The sequence below is a fragment of the Haliaeetus albicilla genome, chromosome 4 (genome assembly GCF_947461875.1).
Source record: "Haliaeetus albicilla chromosome 4, bHalAlb1.1, whole genome shotgun sequence".
Taxonomy (NCBI): domain Eukaryota; kingdom Metazoa; phylum Chordata; class Aves; order Accipitriformes; family Accipitridae; genus Haliaeetus; species Haliaeetus albicilla.
This window is the reverse complement of record NC_091486.1, coordinates 48,969,808-48,983,710: the sequence shown is the minus strand read 5'-3', so window position 1 is coordinate 48,983,710 and position 13,903 is coordinate 48,969,808. Positions and strand designations below refer to the sequence as shown.

The 13,903-nt window shown below is 48.7% G+C and overlaps 1 protein-coding gene across 5 annotated transcripts in view; it reads right to left on the bottom strand.

Annotated features, from left to right (window-relative positions):
• Positions 1-11,103, bottom strand: part of CASZ1 (castor zinc finger 1) — a 212,326-nt gene extending 201,223 nt beyond the window's left edge. For 2 of the 5 annotated variants that reach the window (XM_069782508.1, XM_069782511.1), the window contains exon 1: positions 10,948-11,103. The gene's annotated coding sequence lies outside the window, so the exon portion shown is untranslated. Of the gene's footprint in view, positions 1-10,540; positions 10,671-10,947 lie in introns of those variants that run through there. The other 3 variants (XM_069782510.1, XM_069782512.1, XM_069782509.1) reach the window with 2 other exon arrangements.
• Positions 11,104-13,903: the final 2,800 nt, after the last annotated feature.

Sequence of the window (13,903 nt, the reverse complement as noted above, 5' to 3'; positions counted from 1 at the left end):
GGCGGCATTTTGGAAGCCTTCTGCAAGGGAGTCTCCCCTGGCCAAGCTCCCTGTCTTGAGGTGACGGACAGAAACAGGCACAGGGGCAGTGGACCTGCTGCTATGGAGATCAAGAGGCATTCACCCAAGGCAGGGAAGCTAAAAGCTAAGAAAGGATAAATTAACACAGCAGCTCATATTGGTGAGATCCCTTTCAATCTAGGGCACAGTAGGGCTATGCATAGTGCGGACCAGGATCTGGCCCTCCACAGTTACATGTGCCCAAAGCTGGGGCCCCCAGAAGTTGTGAATTTCAAGCATACCACAACTACTGGAGCAGACGGTTTCAGATCCTGCTGAGCCAGCTTGTGGCTGTATTCAAAATTGAGCAAATTTACAGCTGTAAGCTGGGAGTTTATACAACCCGTAACTTGTTAGGGATGGCTGACCAAGCCAGAACGATCGCTCCCCAGCCGACAGAGCTCTTATTGGTTAGACCTTTGAGCGCCTGGTAGATTTTATGATTTCTCTTTCTCTTTTTCTTTTGCATTGGTGGGGGGGTTAGGAAAGGAAACACCTATTTTTCTTCCTTTCCTCACCAAAGATAAACTGAAATTAAAGCTCAGGTCCAATCCACCATGGATTCCTCAGCATATCAGCTGGCGACTGTAGCACACCCAGTGACCATCTCCTTGGACAAGGCTGCCATACTTTTCTCACTCTGTGCAGAGTCTTGCAACGGGAATAGCTCCATAGGATTCAATGTATTATCACCAGAGTTGGCAAGACTACTCTCATGCTGGCCCCTTTTGCGTGGACACTTCCCTCCCCATTCATACCAGACCCCAAAAATGCTACTCTGCTCTAGCCTGGGCTGCAAGAAAATGTGGTCCAAGTTGTCTGAGTTTAGTGCAGCAAATACAATGCCCTGTGAAGACCCTCCTACCATCTCTTTTGCAAGGATAAACAGCTGGAGCAGTATCAGACCTGAAGTGATCTGAACCTGGATTCACAAACAGCAACACAAGGAGTCTGCCAAGTAATGGGCAGGCAGCAGGCAGTGAGCGTAAAGCAGGACTCCAGGAGCCCTCTGATGGGAACAAAATCAGCATGATTCACTGTGCCTGCAAGTATGAAAGCTGTCGAGTCCGAGGAAAGCACAGGGCTTGCCTGCATGTAACAGCCTCAACCTAAAATCCTCTATTTTTATTACAGCATGGTCCCAGTTCTTCTCTGAAAGGCATTTTCAGCAGGAAACCCAAACACAACCCAACTGCAACAAGGCTGGACGAAGGGCTAGGGCGCTTTCCTGGGACTCACTTTCCTGTGTGACCACAGACAAGACAAGGACAGTCACATCAGGTTCAACGACATACACATTCGTGAGCACGAGGTGCTCAAGCATGATGAGAGGGACATATACCTACCTCAGTCATTACACAGTTGCAGGCACTCCATTCACTGCCCTGGGAGGATGCAGTTTTTCTAGGACGTGGCTAAGGAGCATTAAGAGGTCTCCCCTTTACCCTCTACTCCATCCTGAATACGTAACAGCCCAGAACATCAATAGTTTACATGAGTTAAAGAGCCAGCTGAGGCTTTAGGGACTCACTCAGGCAGGATAAAACACTCTTTAGTATCCAGCCACCATGTAAGAAAATTAAGTAAATGGGGACCTTTGGTAAAGTCTTAAACAGGAGACTGAAAAAGGAGAAATTTCCTCCATCCCTGCTCTGTGAGCAGGGATCACACTGCCTGCTGCCGCTCCCACAGTTTAAAATACTTAAGTCCTCCAAGGTGCAGCTTAATTTTCTTTTTTAAAAAAGAAAAGTGTCAGTCTAATTAGATAAATCCTCCAAGCACGTGGCCTGGAGTTCGTCATGGAAATTAACCTCCTTGAAAGATCACAGTGACTGAAATAAGAAACTGTGTGTTTTGGCATAGTGCAGTGAAATGGGAGATGCAGGCTGCATTTCATACACCTTCCCTTTCATAAACCTGCCGCGTTTCATATCTGCCCTACTGGCCCTTAGCTCGGCACCAAGACTTTATCTCCGAATGCCTGTTTGCAAATCGCTGCTGAGAGGTTACAATAACCCCTGGGAGAGATTTTGCTGGCTCACCAGTGTGAAAGGACACTGCTCCCCTGGTGTAAAGCTGGGCCAGCCTGAGGCACTGGTGGAGGGAGGGGCTCGTCACCAGCAGCCCTACAGAGAGGATGTTCTGCAGACACAGCCACCATGGGGAAGCAGCCAGGCTGGGAGCTGTTTGCCAGCCTCGGAGCTGTTTTGCCAGCCTCATCATGCAACACGCAGACAAGCGTGATTCTGTGCAGCCCTCGCTCTCACTGGCACGGGGATGGGCTGAGCGGGGCAGGAGGAAGATACCTCGAAGCCACAGGCTGCGATCACATAGCTCAGTTTGCATTTATGCCAGCTACGTTCCTATCTTTTCATTTAGAAGGCTCTACCTATCCACATCAGTGTAGGGCTGGGAGGCATACTGCGTAGGAATAAAAAGCCGTGGTCCCATTGCTACTGGAAGCAAAAGCAAAACCAGGAAAGAAAAGAACTAGCTTACAAGCACGAGTCAACTGCCATCCCTACCTTCAAGTCAAAGTCGGGACCAGAACCGGGCTATTTTGTACTTTCAGGAAACACTGGCCAGTCGACTTTTCTCCCAGCCCACTGGACAAACTTGTGCTAGGGTCACACTCTCAACATTCGTTCCACAAGGACTACCGCAGGCCTCTCCTGAGTGACATTACACAACGCATTTTAGCACATAACTGAAATAAGACCCCTTTCGCAGCTCCAAATAGTCCTTCCCCATCAAGGGGATGTAAGAATTCTCTTACCAAGCTTTCCAGTTCACACTGTCCCTTTCAAAGGATAGTACCCAAAACTAAAAAGCCCCTGAAAAATCTGTAGAGTTCATCTACCCCCTTCCTTCCAAAGTCTGATGGACGCTGGTACGCGTGACACTGTGCTGCACTCCCAGCACTGGGACCAGCCTTGCCAGCTGACTTTGCACGCAGAAGGATCAGGACCAGCCTCACAGACCAACTCTGAGGTGACTTGTCGTATTGTCATTGAAATGACAAGCCCTATGGCTCAGGATCTGGAAGCAACCTATTTTGTTTCAAAACAGCATCACTGGTGGCAGAACAAAAATAGGATACCTTCTGGAGAGAAAACTACCCCAAAATGCCATGGCGGGCAAGGAGCCAAAGGCCCCAAACAACTGACAGTTCTGCAAACGCAGACCCTTTCCTACAGTGCTTATCACACACGAGGCCTCCGCAGCTGGATGGCTCTAGAGCTCGCCCCGGGAGTACAGACTCTTGTACCTCTGGGTCCTATTCTAGACTAGCTCAATCACGCGTGAAAGGTATTAGCTGACACCTCACCAACAGCCATTGGACAGAGTGAGCGTGAGGGGTTGCAGGCAGATCCCTCAGTACAAGAGCCCATGCCTCCTTGCTACAACTCATTAGCCGTCTCAGGAAAGAATTCAGAAGACAGACGACACACAAAACCTGCATTCGTGTTTTCTACTGCTCCCTCCAGCTCAGGGTTGAGGCATGCTGGAAAGACACTACCAGAGAAACTAGGATGAACTCAGCCCTAATACAGTTTCTTAGCAGTTCTCTGCCAAGTACAGGCAAGCCCCGCAGTTCCATTACTAATAACTTAATACCTAATAATATTACCAGTGTAACACTTAACCTTGAAGCCAAGCACCTGGACCCAGAAAAATCAGCATTTAGCAAGACTTCCAGCTCATTGTATTTGGCTTCTCCTGCCAACTGATCAAAACTCAGCATCCACAACTCCTTCCCACCTGCTCCAAGGTACTCGGAGTCATTTAAAAAAAAAAGGTAAAGCTCCTACTTCAGCCAGAAGCTACGGGCTGAACCAGAGAGACAACACAGACTGCAGGAGGAAAAAAAAAAATTTGAGCGCTATTCCATCTCCCTCTTTAGGCTTTGGATGCATTAGGCAAATTCTCAATTCCAGCAGTCCCTTCCGCCTGCAACTGGACTTGAGGTAAGAGACCAGAAAGAAGGGCCAGTGGGCATCACTGAAGGCTCAGCATCTTCCGTTACACATCAGCACAGTAAGAAGGGCTCTGCCAACCCCGAAATGTTTTTTTCCAAAAGGAACACGCACACCCTTTAAAACGGGTATGGTGAAATCCGTCTGGAGAGGGAAAGACTCGGCAACGCAGGCAGGTTCCTGACTCCTTATCATCAGAGCAAGCAGCTCAGCCCCTGAATTCACTCCATCGGTGTCCTCTTTCTTACTGTTACCCAGGCTCCAATCCTCCAACGCAATTGCAGACACACTGCCAAGGAGGTCGCACGATATCTGAATCCACGACGGATTCGAAGACATCTCCATGTTTTGCTGTCAGCCTGAAGTTTGAATAAAGGAGCCCACCAGAAAGAGTGAATGAGCGTCTCTGGCAGCTGCCTTACAGAGCCATGCCTGTACTTTAAGCCACCTAGTGTCCGAGCTGCGCACGGATGCATCCTCCCCTTGCAAGGAAAGGTGCGGGGAGGCAGATGCTTTAGGAAATTCAGGGAAAGAGAAGGAGTTGTGGCATCCAACAAGACTGAAACGGGAAGGAGCTAAGCACGGGGTGCGCAGGTTGAGAAGTGAGCGAGGTCTCACCCGGAGCTGAGGAAGCAGGCGCCAAACTGGAGGCACGGCAAAGCCCCCAGCCCAATACCCCACCGTGGGGCACCGTTCCCCCTCGGGGAGCGAGACCTTTAGCACAGGTTGAAGAAGGGAGGACAGCAGACTTGTTCCTCAAACCAAAGTCCGTCAGAGAGCATCACCATTAGAGGCCAATATTTCAGCCCCAAGGTCCAGCTGGGTTGCTTACCATCTCCGGGATGCAAACTTGGAGACAACTTTCCCCGGCACAGGCCTGTGAAACAAAACCGAAGCGCCCCGGAGCCACAAGCCCTACTAACCCATGCCCACTCCCTTAAAAACCACTTTCATCCACATCTCCTCTCCTGCCCCCGCAGTAGCCCCCTCCTCTTCGCTCTCTTTCTCTGTGTCCTCGAGACTCCTCTCACCTTGAGGAGTGTTAGGATTACCCAGCATTTACACTCAATGCTCCTCTTTATTCCTTAAGACTTATTAAGAATGATAATGAGCTCCAAAGCAGTGACACGTCTCTCTCTCTCCCCCTCTGTCGCGCTCTCTCTCTCTCTCTCTCTACGTGCCTTTTCCGTCAAAGGCACACAGGACAAATCCGACCAAAAAAAAAAAACCCTGACAATATGGATCAAGGACACATGAGGATTTATATTCTACAAATCCAACCTTTTTTGTTTTTATTATTTCTACTCAAATTCTACCCTTTCCTCCTCTTACTCGTATTCTCCCCCCCTCTACCCCAACCCTCTCGGACTTTGAATGAGAAAGAAGAAGAAGAACAGGAGAAGAAAGCTGCTTGCCTGGAAAACCTCGTTAATGTGGAGCTCTTAAACGGTTGATTAATTTTAGCAAAATTTACGATGCGCTCTTGCTTTTCTTTGAAGCTGCAGTCTTATATACCAAAAGCAACTTAACTTTAAGATCCCTCTTGCAAGCCCACTGCCCCCTAATTCTTGGATGCCCTATTTAGGTACACAAATATATAGGGGAGAAATACTGTAGCAGAGCACGGAAGCAGTCGCCCTGCCGGGTGCTCAAAGTGGTTCGATTCAAATCCCTTTAGCGCAGCCTAATAATCACAACCTGAAAACTCCCAACTTCTAGCTATTTAACGTCCCATAAAGATTACAAAAATCACTAGTCAGTCCTTCAAAACCAAAAGGAAACAGGGAAACATAAACACCAATTCCAAGAGAAGTCTCTCCAAGTTAGATCTGCTCACGCCACAGAAACGCCAGGCTCTCGGCTGCATTAGAAACATCAGGTTCTCCCAAAGCCACCTTTAAACCAGCTACGCTTCGCCAGAGGGAAAAACTGAACCTAAGGAAATGTAATATACAGATTTATACATATCCTGAACTATCCTTCAATATTTCAGTCGTCTCCCCAGCTTCCTCCTACCCAGTATTTGCTTTTATTCTTTGTCTCCCTCTGCTAGACTCTGTTTTTCTGATATAGACATCAGGAGGTTAAGGGCTCAATTATCAAGTCTGTTGAATCCTCAGCTTCACGTTACTTAGGGGGTTCTCTGTTGCTCTTCGGAAACTACACTGCAAAATCTCCTTCCTTCTTGGCTTTTCTTTTTCCTAACTTCTAATGTCTGTTTCCGACACACCCCTACGTGTGAACCCACAAATCTATTTGGGGTAAACGGAGAGAAACCGTGAATTGCTTTGGGAGACAGAAACATTAATAAAAATAACCCTAAGAGTGCCTAGCCAGACTGAACCTGAAGCATTCACAATCTTGAAACCTAAAGTAACATCCACATGGAATTTACAAAATATGATTCGAGTGGTTCTAATTAGCCCCAGTCTGTGGAAAAATTGGAAGGAAGCGGCTCTTTGATTAATGTTACAAACCAGAAAGGAAACAGATTTTAAAAGTTAAAGTAGCAGCATTGTGGAATACTGAATCATTACCAGCATACATTTATGATACCTGCTTCAATCAGATGGCTTGGGGTTTTGTTTTTAGGGTTTTTTCCTTTTTACTTTAAGAAAAAAAAGAAGACAGGATGCAAGTAAAAGCTTTTGTTTATGGAAGTGTGCGGCGCTTTTATCTCCCAAGGAATTTATATAGCTGGACTGTGTATAAATCCTTCTGAAAATGAAATTAGCAAAAACAAAACAGGGGTGAAGGTGCTGGGGGCGGGGGGGAAGAAGAAAATCACCACCTCAGTAAATCATAGTGGATAACCAGCCCCTGGCTTGGACAGATAGCAAATTCAGCTTTAGGAGGAAGAAACAGAGTTGGAAAGGGAAAGGACAAGATTCATACCTGCAGCAAACTCCTTGCAAAAATGGGGGGCTATTTTTAATAAGCTTCTGAAAGTCACTGTGCAAGTTTGCTTGGGCTTGAAAAGAAAAAGGAAATAAGTTTTTTTTTTTCCAGCTAGCTTGATTGTTTTGGGTGGAGCTCAAGCGTGTGTGTATATACGCTGTATATAAAAATGAATTACTAATTCTTTCCTGGAAACTGTTTGAATTACAATCTGCAAGATACAAAAACACACCTTTATTTTAACACTGATTTTAATACAGATAGAATGGGGGGGACGGGGGGATAGCAAGGGAAACATCTTTTCCCAGTACACAGCAAAACCCTTAAGCAAGAATAATACCTCCCCACACATATACACACAGAGACACGCACACACTTTGCTCAGCTGTACAACCACCAACTGAACTCCAGCTTTCAGTGGCTTTTCCCTGTACCAAGGCTTCACTCTGAAACTGCAAGAATGACAACGTCATGTGTGTGGAAAGCTGACACTTGGAGCTTTTAAAAAGAAATGAGGAAAAATAAGCTGTTGACTTCTTGGTTAAAGTATTTTCTTGTTCTAACTCATGTTCCTATGTCACTGGGCTAAAAAAAAAAAAAAAAAAAAAAGGGAGAGAGAGATATGACTTTCCTTGAATGATCTGTTTAACCTAAGCCAGAGGAAAAAAAAAAAGAAGTCATTAATTACTTATGTGAGCTATTGCTTCTGAAAGACAATAAACCTGCCTGGTCGCCATGGATATGACATATTTGCTCTGAAAACAACACAATAATTAGCAAAGGGGAAAGATACAAGGAGAATATGCAAACTCCTGAGTTTAAAGCCATAGTGTTTCCTTTTTTCCCCCCTCCTCTTTTTACTTGTCAGAGTCAATTCTGTTTGCAATTCAAATCAAACAAATAAACAGAATATTTACAAAAAATGTTTAAATGCTTCACCACACTATGAATCACAAAAAAAAAAAAAAAAAAAAAAAGGAGAAGAATTAACAAGGGAAAAAGATAAAGTCTAGTATGGACAGGTCATAAACCACCTAGGTGTTTTCCATATACGTGTATGTGTATATGTATCTCTATGTGAAATATAAAGGTATATAGGCATACACACACAAACATATATGAGTTATAAGGGTTACATGCACTATTTCCTTTAGGATTATTCTTTTATTTTTAAGGTTAGTATAGAAGCATACAGAGAGGAAAAACGTCTCTGTTTTAGGGAGTGGAAACATTTTGAAGATACACCAAGAGAAAGTACAAGAAGGGGTTTTTTTACTGTGTTAAACATGCATCGTGCTAGTACTATTTTCTTTGCAAACCTTTTAACTTTTCTCCAGAAGATGCGCAAAAAACCACAATTGGTGTGCACCGTGCATCAGCCTGATCAACACACCAGCTTAGCATGAGTTCTCAAATTTTAAGCATAAAAAAATAATTCCTTCTCTCACCTCAATTACTTTTTATAAAGTGATATTACACTGAATCACATGTAATAATGCAATAGTTAAGTTAAGAAATAATGAAAACTGAGTTATATGCAGAGAGACTTCTTTGAAATAATTTATAAATGTTGCAGGGAAAATGTTTTTTAGACTTCTCTCTCATTAAGATGAGACAAAGACTATTAAAACCTTCTCTAATGCGGTAGCTTTCTGGATTCTGACCTTCCACATTTGGAAACCAAGTAATAAAAACACCCTAACAAGCACTTTATCTTTAGAGATATTTGACTTTGAACTTATTTTAACATTAAAAAGACTTGGGAGGTATAAAAATAACAATACAGTTGCCACAAGTTTCTGTTGTTGTTGTTGTTGTTTTCACTGCTAAAAAAAAAATCTTTAGAACAAAATAAGCAGATTAAGGAAACATCCCCCTAATTTAAATGGCTCTTTTTCTATTTTTTTTTTAAACAATAGTTTTTAGCTGGACTCTTTGATCTTGAAAGGGTTCTGCTATCTTGTGTGATGAGGGGGGAAAAATGATCTGTTTTAAATGATGATGCAAAAAAAGGATCAAAGCCCTGACTTTCTGTTAGCCATAATAAGCTCTGTCTTGCACAAAGCTTCAACTTCAGGCTTTAATATATAAAATATACAGGAGCCCAATAAAAGCACTGAAAAGGTACAAAGTCTGAAAACAAAAGGGGACGCTGCTCCTTTAAACGTTTTAGTGCATATGGAGTTTGATTTCTGAAAGAGATCAGTTTAACATCTCCATAGAAACCAGCAACAGATTATCATCAACAGAATAAATAACTAGTCTAATAAATTAAACAGGAGGCATAAGATCTGGAAACTTGATTACTGAAGTTCAACAATATTCCCCCATAAACTCTTCCAAACCACCTTTAGGGTAGCTAACAAGGTGGCAGCGACACATAGATAAAGGGATAGGTGGGAAGCAGGCAGGACTTCTGGAAATGAGAAGTCCAAATCCTTCGCAAGAAATTATTCCACGCTAAGAGTCAGCAAATCAATAGAGGAAATAAATTCATCAATGAAGTTTGGGGAGAGACAGCTACTCTTCCAGGGAGCCGGCTGCGAGGACCCGCTGTGCAGTGCAGCGCGGACAGGAGGGGGCACACAGAAGGTGGACGTGCAGCTCCTGAAAAAGTTTCACCTTTCCAGCCCGAAAGGGCAGGAGGGCTGGGGTCGATCGATCAAACCCGCCGTGATTCAGAGCGGCCTCCAGCCGCAACCCACCCCTCAAAGTTTGCCGAAGAAGTTGCCCGCCGCGCAGCCGGGCGGCCCCGGCGCCGGCCCCGGCACCGAGGCGAGCGGCCGCGCCGGCCCCACGCCCGCCCGAGCCTCTTGACAGCTCGCTCGCCGCCCCGGCCCGCCGCCGAGCCCCGCTCCTCCTCCGCGCCCCCGGCTGCCCCCCGCGGCCCCCGGGCCGCCGCTCCGCCGGGACCGGCGCTCCGCGTCCCGGCCCGGGATCGCTCCTCGCCTTCTCCATCCGCGCCCCCCCCCCCCCCCCCCCGCCGCCGGCTCGGCTCTGAGTGACGGCTCGGACACCTGTTCCCCGTCCCCACAGCCTTAGACGCGGGCAGCGTCTCCCCCGGGAGCCCCGGCCCCGCGTCCCCCCCCCCCCCCCCCCCGCCCGCCACCGCCCCGGCCGGCCGCCCCCCGCCCGCCGCTGCCCCGCCGCGCATGGGGGAAAAGGGGGAAAGGGGGCGAGAAGGGGAAGGAGGCGGAGGGGGGAAACTTCCTGGCTCCGGATGGCAAATCAGCTGCGCATTCTGCAAATGCCACCGGGTAAAAATAACCTGCTGCTTCGCCCGGGGGGCCGGGCACCGGCTGCCCCGAGCCGCGCTCCCAGCCGCCGCGGCCCCTGCCCTGCCCCGTCCCTGCCGGGGGGCTGCGGCCGTCCCGCTGCGGGCGCCGGGCGAAGCGCCGCCGGCCCCGGCCCGGCCACTTTGCAGAAAAGTTCCCCGGCACGGTTCGCTCCGCCGGCACCCGGCCCTGCCCGCCGAGCGCTCCCGCCGCCGCTCGCCCAACTTTGCTGCCGCCCCCCCCCCCCAAACGCCCCGCTCCCCGCCCCGGTGCCTGCGCCCGGCCGCACCGGGACCCCCGGGCGGTGCGGCGCGGCGGGGCTGCGGTTACCTGCGCCCGGCGCGGAGCGGGAACACGTGTTCCCCCTTCCCCTGCCCGGGCTCCTGCCAAAGTCCTGGAAATTGACGGGCGCCGCCGCGGCCCCGGCTCCGCCGCCGAGCGGGCACGACGCTGCCCCGCCGCCGGCCCCCCCCCGCCGCCGCCGCCGCCGCGGCACCCCCCGCCGCCGCCCGCCTCCCGCGGAGCCGGGCGGCCGCCGCCGGCCCCCCTGCCGGCCGGTGCCCGCGGAGACTGGGCGCTGCCCCGCGGGAGCCGGGCGCCGAGCGCGGCGCGGTGCCCACCTGCCGGGCAGCGCCGCCGGCCGCCCGCCCGCGCAGCGCCCCGGCCCCGGCGCCGCCGAGCCGGGGCTGCCGGCGGCGGGGCCGTGGCCGGGGCCGGGCGGGAGCGGACGGGCTTACCTGCACTTGGGGCTGCTTTGGGTGACTTTCCAAGTCAAGGGAAATGTGTGTGTGTTTGGGATGGAGGCTGCAGCGCGCATGCGCCATCAAACTTGCCCTGATCCCGGATTTTTCCTCCTCGCGCTCCCCTTTGCTTTGATTATTGAATTTTCCTATTTCTAACAGGAGGGCGGGCGGCGCGCAAAACCCGGCCTGGAACCCGCCGCCGCCTGCCCCGGCCCGCCCGGGGAGGGGAAGGGGGGAGCGGGCACGGAGCGGACTCCGTCTCCAGGCAGGCAGGGCAGGCAGGCAAGGGAGGGGCGCCTGCAAAACCCGGACCGGATCGCCCTCCCCTGGCAAGGGAAAAGGCGAGAAAGTGACCCCGTTTCCCAGCCCGCGCGGGCAGCTTCCTATCTCCTGCCCTGTCCCCGCACCAGGCGGTTCCTCTCCCCCACCCGTCCTCCTTCCCAGCGAGGCGCTGGAAGTTTTATAAAATTTTCTATTTTGCAGCCTGGTGACCTCTGCTCACCTTAGTTCCCTGAGACTAAACTCCATGGAGATCACAAGTAACTAGGCTGTGTGTATTTCTTTATTCTCCAGCTGGGTTTCCTAGGCATAATGTTCAGTTTCTATTTTACAAAATTCTAAACTTCGGTACTTTTCTTTTGCTTATGTTCTTAGGCAGGATTTCACTCAAGTTTAGAACTAACCACCGTCTCGTTGCATCTATAACTGTACTATTTCTTGGTTTGGTAGTCTGCAGTACTCACTTTGCTGGCATTTATGCACAGGAATAACTTTTGCAGGTCTGGATCCTAGAGAAAACGTCAAGGAGCAGACGTGCAAGCCACGGGCAGCCTTGTGGACTGGGCTGGTTTGGGGGGGGATGTCTTTGCAGGATCAGAGCCAAGGGTTCCCCTACGTTTGCATGCACCTGAATTTCCAGCAGGCAGGCATCACATTGCTGTTAAGAAACTACTTTCTTCAGCTCTACCTTTTCTTTCTCAGCTCTATCTTTTATCTGAGGCAGTTAGTATACGTTACAGTTACATATGTGCATTCTGTGGTGACAGTTCTGCAAAACCGTCCACAGAGACCCTTTCCTTCATCCTCTGGTTCCCTCCATGGGAACCAAGAGCCTCGGCTCACCGGCACCCCTGTGCTCCGTGTTGGGGCTTGGAGGTACGCCTGCCTGCCCACCCCTAGTCCTTGCCCGAATTAAATCTGTGGGACTGCATGCAGGTGAATGTATCTGCCTCCATCACAGGGCTTGCAGGATTTGGGCCCTAGGCCCAAGCTATGCAAACCTGTAAACTCTTGAATAACTTTACTCATTCGGAGCAGGGAGCTCTGCGTCAGCACACCCACACAGAACCCCTTGCAGGAGCGTCTCACTCTTCCCGTGAGCTTCCCTGTCTGTGTCTGTCTCCACCTGTTGCCTCTTGTCCGATGCTTACACTGTAAGGTCTTTGGGGCAGAAATCATGGTTTTGCTCTGGATTTGTCAGTGCCTTGCACAATGGGGCCCTACTCCATGATCACAGCTCCTACGTGCTATTGCCACACACATAAATAATAACAATAATTAATAATAATAGACTAATTCCTCTGATTTCGATGTGACTACTCATGTGAGTAAAAGTGACTCACATACGTGAGTGTTTGCAGGACAGCTGCCAGCTCTTGAGCTTTTATTGTGAGTCTTCCAATATTTGGTGTTCTCCTTTGATCCCCGGCTCCTGGAATGACATGTTTCTAGCAGTTGTGTTTACACAGGAAAGCTTGGAAATGTGGCCTAGTGCTCCCCAAAGCCTCAGAAGCCAGAGGACAAAGAAGAAACTTCCAAAGAAATGGATTTTTAATAGCTTTTGAGAAAATCCTGTGATTTAGCAGCTTGGGGACGGGGGGAGCCTGACTCATGAATTTTGAACAGACAAGTTTAGCAATGTACATCTATTGAGTTAAATATTTAGGTCCCTGTAAAGACTAGACTTTTACTAACGAGGCCAAATTTACAGTGGAGAGATACATTTCTGTGAAAATACTCAGAGTGTTTAAAGCGCCTGTGTCTTTGCAGAATCTGGACTTTTGTTTATTTGAATATTGTTTGGTATTCGTCATTCTGTAGTTATTTATTTTTACCTGCTCACAATAAGAAAGCAGGAAAATGGGGATGAAAATGGGATAATTAAAGTAAATAGGACTGTGTGAGACTGTTATAATAACTGTGGCAAGTATTTATAAATTGCTGAAAATAAAAAGACCAAACTTCTTGAATTTGTATGCTGGAGAGACACTGCCAGGTTAAAAAACATGTGTTTCTGAAAGTAAATGTCCCAACTTCTGGTACAAAAGTATAAAAGAGCAGGTCCCAAGCTATGAATTCTTGCTTGTGAGGCATCCCTGAAGAATGAAGGGTTGGGAGAATAGGTTCCTTTAATTAAATCTGCATGGTTACTTTTAATTGCATTTACTACTTATTTTCTCTTGTTTGCTTTTTTGCATTTCTCTCATCTGGGGTGCTGAACACAGACTGAATGGTCTTCTTTCTGCTTGGAAGTTGGCTAATTTTTGAGTGCTGTGCAGTTGTCCTAGTTAGGAGGAGAACTTGGGGACAGTCAAGTGTTTTTGAGCCGGTCCTGTTTATCACCGAAGAGCTCTCATACCTGTGCTTCCCTGCACACGGCATGAGGCTCAGACACCTTACAAACTGTACCTCTGACAACAGCTTCAAGCCTCCTTCCAAACCACACCTTGCCCAAAAGCTTTCTCTGCATGTGTTTTAGAGCCCCACTCTGGATGCTTAGCCTGCGTCTTCTGACCTTGTAGTCCCTGCTTTCTGAAGTTTGCTTGTGCAAAGCCCCCTTCAGCCCATCTGATGTTTGCCATACGAGCTCCCAATAAAGGCCCCAGAGCACATGGCTCCTCAGTCAGATAGAACATGAGGTAATGACACCTTACACAGCCCGTTCTAGATA